The following is a 12301-nucleotide window of genomic DNA, read 5'->3' as shown; positions in this document are numbered from 1 at the left end:
GCCTGTCCTTTCACTACACCCCTGATAACAATGCTGAATGCCTTACTGCGTAGTGGAAATCCCTTTTTCCTTCTATATGCATCTTTCTGTACCTGCTCTTGTAACTCTGAAAGGCTAAGGGGCAACATACCAGCTTTGTTAAACAGTAGTCTAAAACAACCTCTCTCAAATGCATCAAAAATAACAATTTGATTTCTGTTATCTACTAAAGGTACCCTTTCTCTTCACTTCCCATTGTGAATGTAGTGTGCACTACCTCCGCACTATACCCATCTTTTCCTAGATTGGGGGTGTAGGGTGCTGGGCATATTGTCACCAGCCTGGGCTGTCCTGTATGAGTCAGTTTTCAGTTATTTAGTAGTAATTTGTTTTTTGGTATCTTTGTTTAGATGTAGTTGGAGGAAATAAGAAAGGGAGGGCAGCAGAGAGGCCCCGTTCTGTGTGTCTAGTAATGTGAACTAATTCACATTCAGACTTCTGAGCTCCTTATCAGTCTCATCTAAATAAAAATGTGTCCATCCTTTATTGTGAGATGCTGCTTTTTAATGACACCACCTCCTTGAAGGGGGATTGATTTTAAAGCTAAAAAGCAGTCATCACTTAAGTCTGTCCTGCAAGAATGGTCCCTTAGAATGTGTTAACTATTTATGCTAAACAATCTGTTCCACCTTGTATTTAGTTGCACCACTGAGTACCTTTCCTGTCCGGAAGAAGAGTGTTGTGTAGCTCAAAAGCTTGTCTTTTACCATCAGAAGTTGGTCCAATAAAAGATATTACTTCACCCCCCCCCCTTGTCTCTCTAATATCCTGGGCCCAGCACTGCTAGACCAACACTCCAAACTTCTAAATTCCAACATCTTTATTAGAAAAGATGCAATCTTTGTAGCACAGAGCAAAAAAAAAAACATTGCCAGTGCTTCTACCATAGGACTCCTAGGAACTGTTCTGCATGCAGATTGCACTGAGAAAATTAATTTTGAAAAATGGCTGAATCTATTGTTCCAACCTTTGCTGCAGCTATTCTTTCTATCCAGAATAAATTTCATCTCCAGTATTGTGATAATTCAGCAGAAATTCCCCCTGCACACTGTGATGTGAAACATTCCTGTTCCTTTATCCTTCCCTTAAGCATGTGGGAATGAGTAGTTACCTGCATAGCCTAGAGACACATTCACTATCATCTCTGCATATGGCTCCTATGGGTCTGAGGGAAATCCCTCTCCAGAAAGGTGTCATCCTCCTTTGCCTTGTTAGGTGAGAGCTTGGACGATGAAAGGAAGCAGAGTGTATCTGAAACAGAATTGAAATACGATTGCCATGAAGGAACAGTGGCTTCCTGCCACAGTTAGTGTGAGCTTGGGTTTAATGGACTGCAAATAACTTATTTACAGATGCTTCATTTGGCAGTCAGATCATAACATTATTCTTATTGCAAGTATGCTTGCTTGGTACGTTTGTAAAGTTCTATATCAAAAGCACCTAAGGTTCTCCAGTACGTGTGGGACGGAAGCAGCCATTCTCATTCATAAGTGAAGAAACTGATGCAGACGCACTAAATAACTGACCTAAACTGACAGTGTCAGAACTGAGAGAATACTTCAGACTACTGGCTTGTGCTGTCTTCACTTGCTGAAGTAATTGAGACACACTCTGCCATTAACTCTAAATACTGCACAGCATTTTATAGATGCAAGCACATAAACTTTCTTGTTAGTAATTGCCTGACCATTTAAATTAAAATGTTTCCTCCTGCTCTTACCTGGCTCAGTAGGGCTGCACAAAGTAGTAAGACAGCTATAACTTTCAAATACTGCATCTTCTTTGGATAGGCTGCCAGTCGCTGGTAGCATTTGTGGAAGGTGCTGGACTCCTGAATGAATTTTCCAAACCTTTCAGCTAGACTTTTATAGCCTCAATTCCTATCCTTGCATCAGCTGCCAGTTGTCACAGGGACAAAGTTCATCTTGGAGACCAGGAAAAATTTAATAAGTTAATGTCTACTAAAGTCACTTAGTTCAAGGTCTATCCATCTGGCAAACTATATTTACTTTTCTTACATGTGTACTTTAGTATGTGGGGAAACTGATCATACAAACTGTTACTTTTTTTAAACCTAAGGCTGTGTACCTGCCTGCAAAAAGGGTTGTTGGCCTCATTGGCCCCAGTGTATTCACTGGGGAGCAACAGGTGTAACCTCTCCACTTCTGTGACTGCAAATACTTAAAATGTTGTGGATTTCTTAAATAGGGGAGGAAGCATTGTCTAATAGTTTTAGCTTGAGAGTGGAAGATGGGAGTTTGATTCTGCTCCTCACTTTTAGTGCATTAAAACAGCTTGAGCAAATTATTTAACCTGTGCACCTCAGTTTCTCCACATCAAATATTATATACCACCACCACCATCAGAGGCGTGTTTTGTGTCCTTTTATTAATGCTGAAGGGCTTTGTACTTCATGATTTTCATTCAAAATTCATAATTATAAATGTTTCCGGGGGGTTAATATGGACCTATTCAAAGGTAATGTACATGGTGCTGTATGCATCTGAGTAAAAGTAATGATACAGTTGTTGCTTACCCAGGAGGCCTAGCACAAGTGGGTGTTTAATTGGCTGGAAGAGGCAGCGGCAGCAAGGTAGCTTCAAATTGCTGTCAGCTTGACATTCAACTGTAAACTACTACGAGCAATCTCTGCTGCTGAGAGCATAAGAGTGGGTTCTACTCAAACGACGGCAATGCCTCCCACTTTCTCACACGTGGATTCTTTATATATGTAAAATATACTTTTAAATAAAATGCTGGAGGTGAAATGAATGCAATTGGGTACCTAATGTATCTTTACCAGGGCCCTGTGCAGTGACTGAGATGAAAACCTCAGCAGTGGAAATATTCTACCTCCCACTCCTGCTGTTTCTTTTTCATCTAGACTTTTCCTGATCAAAAGTAGCAGGAGAACGTGGTGTATGTGTATGAGAATTAGCTTTGAAAGAGCCTGTACCACCACAACAGAGTCAAAAGCCGGCAGAGTTTATCCAGATCCTTTGTTATGATGAACTACATGGCTTGAGATCTGGCATATTTAAGTATGGATCTTTCAGCTGAGACTGTTTAAAATTAAGCTCCTGTCCTCCCTGTACAGATTTAGGCTTAGTCTTTCTTCTAACACAGCATTTCTCAAACTGGGGTCTGTGGACCCCTGGAGGTCCCTGAGGGTACTCCAGGAGGTCCATGGGTCCCACTGATCAACACCACTCTTCTCCCCCCCTGCCCCGCCCCTCCTTCAGATTCCCTGGCGTGAAGGAGGCACTGGGAGGGAGGGTGAGGAGCAGGGACTTTGGGTCTGCGCTGCTCCTAAAAGCAGCCAGCACATCCCAGCCCAAGCACTGACTCTGCAGCTCCCATTGGCTGGGAACTGTGACCAATGGGAGCTATGGGGGCAGTGCCTACAGGCAGGGACATCATGTGGAGACCTCCTGGGCCCCCGCCTCGGAGCTGCTGCCTGATGGATGTGCCGGTCGCTTTTGGGAGCTGCCTGAGAAGCGCCACACCCCTCACCCCTTCCTGCATCCTAACTCCCTGCCCCAGGCCAGAGCCCGCACCTGCTCCCTCCTGCACCCAAACTCCCAGCCCAGAGCCTGCACTCCGCACCCCTTCCTGCATCCAAACCTGCCCCAGACTGGTGAAGTGAGTGAGGGTGGGGGAGGGAGAGGAGAGGGAGTGAGCAGGGGCATGGTCTTTAGGAAGGGGGTGGGGCAGGGAGGTCTTGGGGGGTCTCCAAAACATTTTAAATCAAAATGGGGGTCCTCGGGTTACTAAAGTTTGAGAACCGCTTTCCTAACACATTAGTCCTTAAAGAGTAAGGATGTCCCCAAGAGTTGCACAAGGCCAATTAAAGGGTGCTGTGTTGGCAGAAAGGGCTGTCTCAAGCCTTTTCTAGAATGAGTCCTGACTTGCAAGACTATATTGTCTTCCTCCATGACTCTGTCTTTGCTGCCAGCTCTTATCCACACCCTCTGTGTGTACCCTAAACATCTGGGCGATAGCCCAGTACAGCCCCGTTTGGTGGGGTGGACTAGCAGCTTGTAGGAAAACTGGGGTAGATAATAAAAGAAGGAAAGGCAAGAAAATGAAAGGCAAGTTTCCTCTCATCTGCCCAAAAACTTTCGCTTTAGAAGCAAACTGGTCTAGGAGTTTGCTTTTGTGTTCTTAGCCTAATAGTATTTTCCTCTCCTTCATGGCCTCCTGCAGAGGAGGGAAGTAGTAGATGTGAAAACCTTCAGTTTATTATGACTTTTGACACATTCATAGAATTGTAGGACTGAAAGGGACCTCGAGAGGTGATCTAGTCTAGTACCCTGCCCTCATGGCAGGACTATTTTGTTCAATATCTTCATTAATGATCTCGAGGAGGGCATGGGCTGCACCCTCAGCAAGTTTGCAGATGACACTAAACTGGGAGGAGTGGTAGATACGCTGGAGGGTAGGGATAGGATACAGAGGGACCTAGACAAATTAGAAGATTGGGCCAAAAGAAACCTGATGAGGTTCACCAAGGACAAGTGCAGAGTCCTGCACTTAGTGTATGGAATTCTTCTGTCCTGTTACAGACTAGGGACCGAATGGCTAGGAAGCAGTTCTGCAGAAAAGGACCTAGGCGTTACAGTGGACAAGAAGCTGGATATGAGTCAACAGTGTGCCCTTGCTGCCAAGAAGGCTAATGGCATTTTGGGCTGTATAAGTAGGGGCACTGCCAGCAGATCGAAGGACGTGATCATTCCTCTCTATTCGACATTGGTGAGGCCTCATCTGGAGTATTGTGTCCAGTTTTGGGCCCCACACTACAAGAAGAATGTGGAAAAATTGGAAAGAGTCCAGCGGAGGGCAACAAAAATGATTAGGGGGCCGGAGCACATGACTTATGAGGAGAGGCTGAGGGAACTGGGATTGTTTAGTCTGCAGAAGAGAAGAATGAGGGGGGATTTGATAGCTACTTTCAACTACCTGAAAGGAGGTTCCAAAGAGGATGGATCTAGACTGTTCGTGGTACCAGATGACATAACAAGGAGCAATGGTCTCAAGTTGCAGTGGGGGAGGTTTAGGTTGGATATTAGGAAAAACTTTTTCACTAGGAGGATGGTGAAGCACTAGAATGGGTTACCTAGGGAGGTGGTTGAACCTCCTTCCTTAGAGGTTTTTAAGGTCAGGCTTGACAAAGCCCTGGCTGGAATGATTTTGTTGGGGTTGGACTAGATGACCTCCTGAGGTCCCTTCCAACCCTGATATTCTATGATTCTATTATCTAGACCAATTTATTCCTGTGCTTAACCATCCTGACAGGAAGTTTCTAATGTCCAACCTAACCCTTGCTGCACTTTAAGCTCATTGCTGCTTGTCCTATCCTCACAGGTTAAGGAGAACTGTTTTTCTCCCTCCTTCTTGTAACAACCTTTTATGTGTTTGAAAATTGTTGTGTTGCTGGAGAAGAGAAGCCAGGACAACAAACCCAATTTTTTCAATGTTCCCTTATAAGTCATGTTGTCTAGACATTTAATCATTTTCATTGCTCTTCTCTGGACTTTCTCCAATTTGTCTACATCTTTCTTAAAATGTGGCACCCAGAATGTGACACAATACTCCAGTTGAAGCCTAATCAGCATGGAGTAGAGTGGAAGAAATACTTCACATCTTGCTTACAACACTCCTGCTAATACATCCCAGAATGAGGTTTGCTGCCCCTTCCCCCCCCCCTCCCCCCGTTACACTGTTGACTCGTTTAGCTTGTGATCCGCTATGACCCCAGATCCCTTTCTCCAGTACTCCTTAGATAGTCATTTCCCATTTTGTATGTATACAACTGATTGTTCTTTCCTAAGTGGAGTACTTTGCATTTCTCCTTATTGAATTTCATGCTATTTAATTCAGTCCCTACATGACATTTTCTTAAACTAGGGAAACATGGTCTAGATGAAATTACTATAAGTTGGATACACAAATAGTTGACCAGGAGTAGTTATCAAGGGTTTGCTGTAAAACTGTGAGGGTGTATCTAGTGTAGGGGTGGGCAAACTATGGCCTGGGGGCTGCATCTGGCCCTCCAGACATCTTAATCTGGCCCTCGAGCTCCTGCTGGGGAGCGGGGTCCGGGGCTTGACCCACTCCACGTGTGCCGTGGCTCTGCGCGGCTCCTGGAAGCAGTGGCATGTCCCCCCTCTGTCTGCTAAATGTAGGAGCATTCAGGGGGTTCCCCATGCCTCCCCTACCCCAAGTATTGCCTCCACAGCTCCCATCAGCAACCGCAGCCAATGGGAGTTGTAGGGGTGGCGCCTGCGGCGGGGGCAGCACACAGAGCCACCTGGCTATGCTTCCGTGAAGGAGTCGAAGGGGGGATATGCCACTGCTTCCGGGAGCTGCTTGAGGTAAGCCCTGCCCGGACCCAGCCCTGATCCCACTCCTGCCCTCTGAACCCCTTGGTTCCATCCTCCTGCACCCCCCCTCCCTTCTGCCCCAGCCTAGAGCCCCCTCCCACATCCTGAACTCCTTTCTGGCCGCAACCCCAGATAGAGCCCTCACTCCCTCCTGCACCTTAACCCCCAATTTGTATGGCGGGCTATGAATGCTCATGAATTTCCATACCCACATGTGGCCCTCGGGCCAAAAGGTTTGCCCAACCCTGATCTAGTATGATCCTGCAGGGGTCAGGGCTGGGTCCAGTACTATTAGTGACTTGGATAATGAAGTGGGGCATATGTATAAAATTTGTGAATAACACCAAGATGGGAGGGGTTGCAAGCCCTTTGGAAGACAGGATTAGAATTCAAAATGAGCTTGACAAATTAGAAAATTGATTCGAAATCAAGATGAGAGTCAATAAAGACATGCAAAGTACTATGCTTAGGAAGGAAAGGTCAAATGCACCACTACAAAATGGGGAATAACTGGCTAGGCAGTAGTACTGCTGAAAAGGATTTGGGTGTTATAGTAGATCACAAATAGAATATGAGTCATCAATCTGATGCAATTGTGAAAACGGTTAATATCATTCTGGGGTGTATTAATAGTAATGTCATATGTAAGAGATGGGAAGTAATTGTCCTGCTGGACTTGGCACTGGCAAGGTCTCAGGAGTACTGTGTCCAGTTTTGGGTCCCACACTTTAGGAAAGATGTGGTGAAATTGGAGAAGAAGGCAACAAATTATAAAAGGTTTAGAACACTCGACCTCTGAGGAAAGGTTAAAAAAACTGGGCATGTTCAGACAGATAGTCTTCCAAGTATGTTAAGGGCTGTAAAGAGGACTATGATCAACAGTTCTGTATGTCCACTGAAGGTAGGACAAGCAGTAATTGGCTTAATCTGCACTAAGGGAGATTTAGGTTAGATATTAGGAATAACTTTTGAACTATAAGGGTAGTTAGGCTCTAGAATAGGCTTCTAAGGGAGGTTGTGGAATCCCCGTCATTGGAAGGTTTTAAGAATAGGTTTGCTAAACACCTGTCAAGGAAGGTCCTGGCTCAGCACAGGGGGCTTGACTTGACCTTTTGAGGTCACTTCCTGTCTATGGTGCTATGCATGTGCAGCACTCTGTACCTGACTCCCAAATCTACTCCACATCCAGTTATATCTCAATGGGAATCAATCTAGGGAAGGGTTTTGGAGATTAGAGTTAGTGTAGGAATGAATATCTTTAGCCCATTCCCTTACACTTCTTTTAGGAACACTGAGGATTCTGGAGAGCATAGTGGCTGAAAAGTATTCTGAGTTCCTTTGAAGCTACTGTATAATGACACAATACAGTTAAAATACATAAATTCTAGTGCAGAAAGCTTTAAATGATCCCTATCAAACATAGAAGTGTGTACAGTAGTTTTCCACAACTTCATGTGCAGATACTTGCTGATGCCAACTCGGAAGGAGGAATTTCAATTATAACGCCATGTTGTAGGACTGATGCCCTCTAAATATGCAAAAAACAGCCCTTGCATTTATCTTGTAGGCCAATTGGACTGGTGTTCAAAATAGAAACCTTACATAGCATCAGACAGATTTTCTGTCTCTCTCCCCTACGCGCGCGCGCGCTCTCACTCACTCACTTCTGGTTACCTCTGTACCAGCTCACTGGGAGCAAGAATTAAACCTTTTGTAACCCTCTCTGTGGGCCTGCTGTTTAAGATAGAGATCAGTTGGTAAAGTACAGCAGGTCAAAAGGGCTGAGCCTGAAGCAATTGATTGTGCTGACGATGAGCCCTTTTTTCCTTTGCATCTTGTTCTGAGGAACCCTAATACATTCTCTGGCCAGTCTCTATATTGCCTACTTAGCAGCCCTTACAAACAAGCAGAGATGAGTACAAGAAGCAATTGTCAGCCAGCACCAGGGCCGGCTCCAGCATTTCTGCCGCCCCAAGCAAAAAAAAAAAGCCATGATCGCGTGGCAATTGGGGGAAAGGGGGGAGGGAAAAAAAACTGCGATCGGTGGCGGCAGTTCAGTGGCAGGTCCTTCGCTCCTAGAGGGAGTGAGGGACCTGCCCCCCCAGAATTGCCACAGGTGCTGCCCCTCTCCCTTGGCCGCCCCAAGCATCTGCTTGTTAAGCTGGTGCCTGGAGCCGGCCCTGGCCAGCACTTTAAGCAGGGAGCTGGAAAGGCTGTTAGAATCTCACCTGGCATGATCTTGTACAAGTCACATAACCTTCTTTATGTGCCAATTTCCCTATTTGTTAAATGGGACTTGTGGGTTGTGTGGTGTGACGGTTAATTTGTCTGTAGTGGACTTTGAAAGTCTGAGCTGTATAAACATAGCTGCCCCCCCCTTGGGAAACAGTAGCTTCCAGTTTAGAAAGCAGCACTCTCCCTATTTTCTTGCTTATGCAAGTCCCCTCTTGTATTTCTTCTGAAAGGTGAATATCATAGCAGTGGAAGTCAACGAGTTGTCTTTTTATTTCCAGAACAGGTAAAACATGGGTAATGGCAGCTTCCCCAGCTCTGACATGAAAGGACATCAGATGTGGGCTGTCATTCAGATGGCATTCTTTACCGGATAAGGATTAACATAAAGGATATGGATACTAAGTTTGGGATGAAGGATGTGTGTGTGAATCCAAGAACGGGGTGGAGATGCACTGCAGCAGAATGCAGCAATTTGCTCAAATTTTAGTTCAACAGCTCTCAGCGCTTGAAATATTCTCAGGCTTGACAAAGCAAGTGAAATAATAAAAATAAAGCAAATGCTGTAGCCAAGTGCTTTTGGCATGCAGCAGAAAGAATGTGTTCCCCAGCTTGAAGAAATAGTCCTTCCCTAGGGAAGACGTCCATTACAGGAACTGATACAGAAACGATACGAGTTCAGTAAAATCAAACTGTAGAGCATTGTTTGGAAAAAAAAAAAAAAAAGTTTTAAACTCATTAAAAGTGTAACTTGTAGCAGGCTAAACCTGTCATTTAAGCTTTGAAACAGATGTGTTTGAGGGAGGGAGGAAAAAAAGCAAAATCTCTTAAGGTGCTGAAAGCTTGCAAAGGAAGCCTGTCTTTTCTCTAACAATAATGGGCCTTATACTGTGATCTAGTATTATTAAGTCTGCCTTTGATGAGCTTTGCCACCATTCTTACTAGTACAAAAGTTATCACCTACCAATGTTTGCCATAGTGGCTTGGAAATTGTAGCTATTTCCGTACACTAGGTTTAGGCTTTGATGCCATTGAAATATTACTCCTGAGGGAATTCTGCTCCAAAAAATAAAAATTATGTGCACAGTATTTTAAAATTCTGCAAATTGTATTTGTCAATAAATAAATGTGGCTCCAGCATGGCACTGGGGAGCACAGGCCACTGGTTGCACTGAGGTGGGAGATCACCCTGAAGCCTCCACCTCCCCCAGTACAGGGATTCGGCAGTGAGGCTGCACCTGACCCTGACATAGTGCAAGGGCTGGGCCTGTCCGAGAAACACCCCGGGGTTCTGCCCCTCTGCATCAAATGTGGGTGGGCAAGGTCAGCCCTGCAGGATCCAAATGTGGAGGGGCTTAGTGGGCGGGGGGAATCCAGGTGTTGGGTGAGAGGTTTCTGTGTGGGGCAATCTGGGTGTGGGCAGCTCAGTGGGAGATTGGGATGCACAGGGGCTCATTGCAGGGGCAATGGGACTTCAGAGGATCCAGGTGAAGGTGGTTTGGACTCTGTGGGGGGGATAGACTCTGGGGAGATGGGGCTCAGCAGGGGTGGTCTGGGTTTGAGGGGCTTAGTGGGGGGGTCTGGATGCTGGGGGAGTGGGGCTTGATGGGGTGGGGGTCCAGCTGTAGCTGGTTGGGGTCTAGGTGGGGTTGGGCTTGTCGGGCTGAGAGTTCGATGGACTTGCTTAACAGGGGACCCCAGCTGCTACCGCATGCCAGGCTCCCACTTCCCCCCTCCCCTTACTTCCACATTCTCCTCCTCGTGCCCTATTCCACCTCTCTTCCTTCCCCACTGCCTCTTCACCCACCCCCCTTGCCTTATTCCCCTCCCCTTACCCAGCCCCACCACAGGCACTCACTGTTGCAGAGAAACAGGAAGGCTCCCAGCAGACACAAAGGGAGCATGACTGGCATTAGAAAAAGGCAGCATTCAGCTGCAGTCAGCAGAGCTGAGAGGTAGCCTCCTTCTGCAGGGCAACTCTGTGCTTGCAGAAATGGGTGTGGGGGGGGGAGCAGCATGTAACCCCATGTGTCCCCCCCACCTTGCCTTTGGGGGGAAATCCCCCCCAAAAAACTGCACACATACTCATCCCCCTGCCTTGCCCCCTGCATGGCTTTCCTGTCATTTGCTGCAAGGAAGTGAAGTAATGGGCTAGGGGGAGGAGGCATTTTCTGCAGGCACACACAATTCCCCCAGGAGTAAAATATAACTCAACCCCAAAGTCAAACTAACAATGTAACTCATTTTTCATCAGCACAGGATGAGCCAACAAGGTGATTTAGCACTGAAAGGCTATTTGCATTATCTTCAGGATTTTCTACATGCTTGGCAAACATTTAAGATGGGCTGATCCATTCCCGACAAAGCAGTATGAGCTTCTTCACTTCAGTTAGGGTTAGGACTATGCTACCCTGTTTCCCCGAAAATAAGACAGTGTCTTATATTAATTTTTGCTCCCAAAGATGCACTAGGTCTTATTTTCAGGGGATGTCTTATTTTTCAGAAATGAAAAATGCCTTATTATCGGGGAGGTCTTATTATCGGGGGGATGCCTTATATTACAACGAAAGGCAAAACTGTAAGTAGGCCTTATTTTCGGAGGATATCTTATTTTCGGGGAAACAGGGTAAATATCAAGCTATTAAGGTTAAATGCAGCCAGTATTCCTACATCATCTTGCTCCTTGAAGATGCAGCCCTCGGAACACAGTGATAGTTATCACAAAGGCAATATGCATTCAGAGAAAAGAATTTCACTCAGTGTCTCTGCCACGGACACGCCCCGCACATTCTCAGCAGCTGCCTGAGGAACAAGATGGTAGAGTGGCAGAAGGGTGCTTTTCATCCTAGCTCTAGGCAAAGGGGAAAAGCAATTGGAACTAGCTGAAGTTCTTTAGCCGTTTGGCCTGAGAAAGGTGAAGCCCTTTTAGCATACCCTGGCAGAGCCTGTGTTGAGACTGCCCATAAAAGAAAACAGATGTTCCGATTACTTTTTAGAGACAAGCTGGAAAAGGAAAAACCTTGGGTATAAATATAGCTCTACAACAGCCATTACAGACAGGAAATTATCTAAATATAGCCTAGCAGAAACCTCTCTCAGGCATAAAGACTATTTATTTTACAGGGACCATCTCTGAACTGAGAAACAGTTCTGTGTTGGTAACACCACTACCTAATTTATCCCAGTGGCCAATGAATTAGACACCTCATACAAGAGCCAGCTAAATAAAACCAGTATTGTGTAATCATTTTCACAATAGGGCAGCGGTTCCCAAACTTTTGAGGGTCACATCCCCCCTTACAGCTGTCCATGCCCCCCTGGAGCCATGGCTTGGGGGAGGGGGGAAACGCCAACAGGAGTAAAGAGGCTGAGGCTGGGGGTGGGTCTCGGGCTGGACTGAGGCTCAGGGCAGAGCTGCAGCTGGGCCTAGGCCAGGTGCCGCTCCATTCCCGGCCTTGTCCCCCAGCTGGGAATGGAACCATGGCCAGCAGCCGAGGCTGTTGCAGGGCTGGGAGCGGAGCCGTGCGGATGGGGCCAGGGATGCAGCTCAGGGAAGGACCAGAGCTCACTTTTGTCTGCCTGAAGACAACACTGCATCAGTTACATTCAGTGTGTCTGGAATGTCTTTAATGGTGATAAAGGCTAGA

Source organism: Malaclemys terrapin, chromosome 8 (assembly GCF_027887155.1).
Source record: "Malaclemys terrapin pileata isolate rMalTer1 chromosome 8, rMalTer1.hap1, whole genome shotgun sequence".
Lineage (NCBI taxonomy): Eukaryota > Metazoa > Chordata > Testudines > Emydidae > Malaclemys > Malaclemys terrapin.
Note: the sequence above shows the minus strand (reverse complement) of the source record.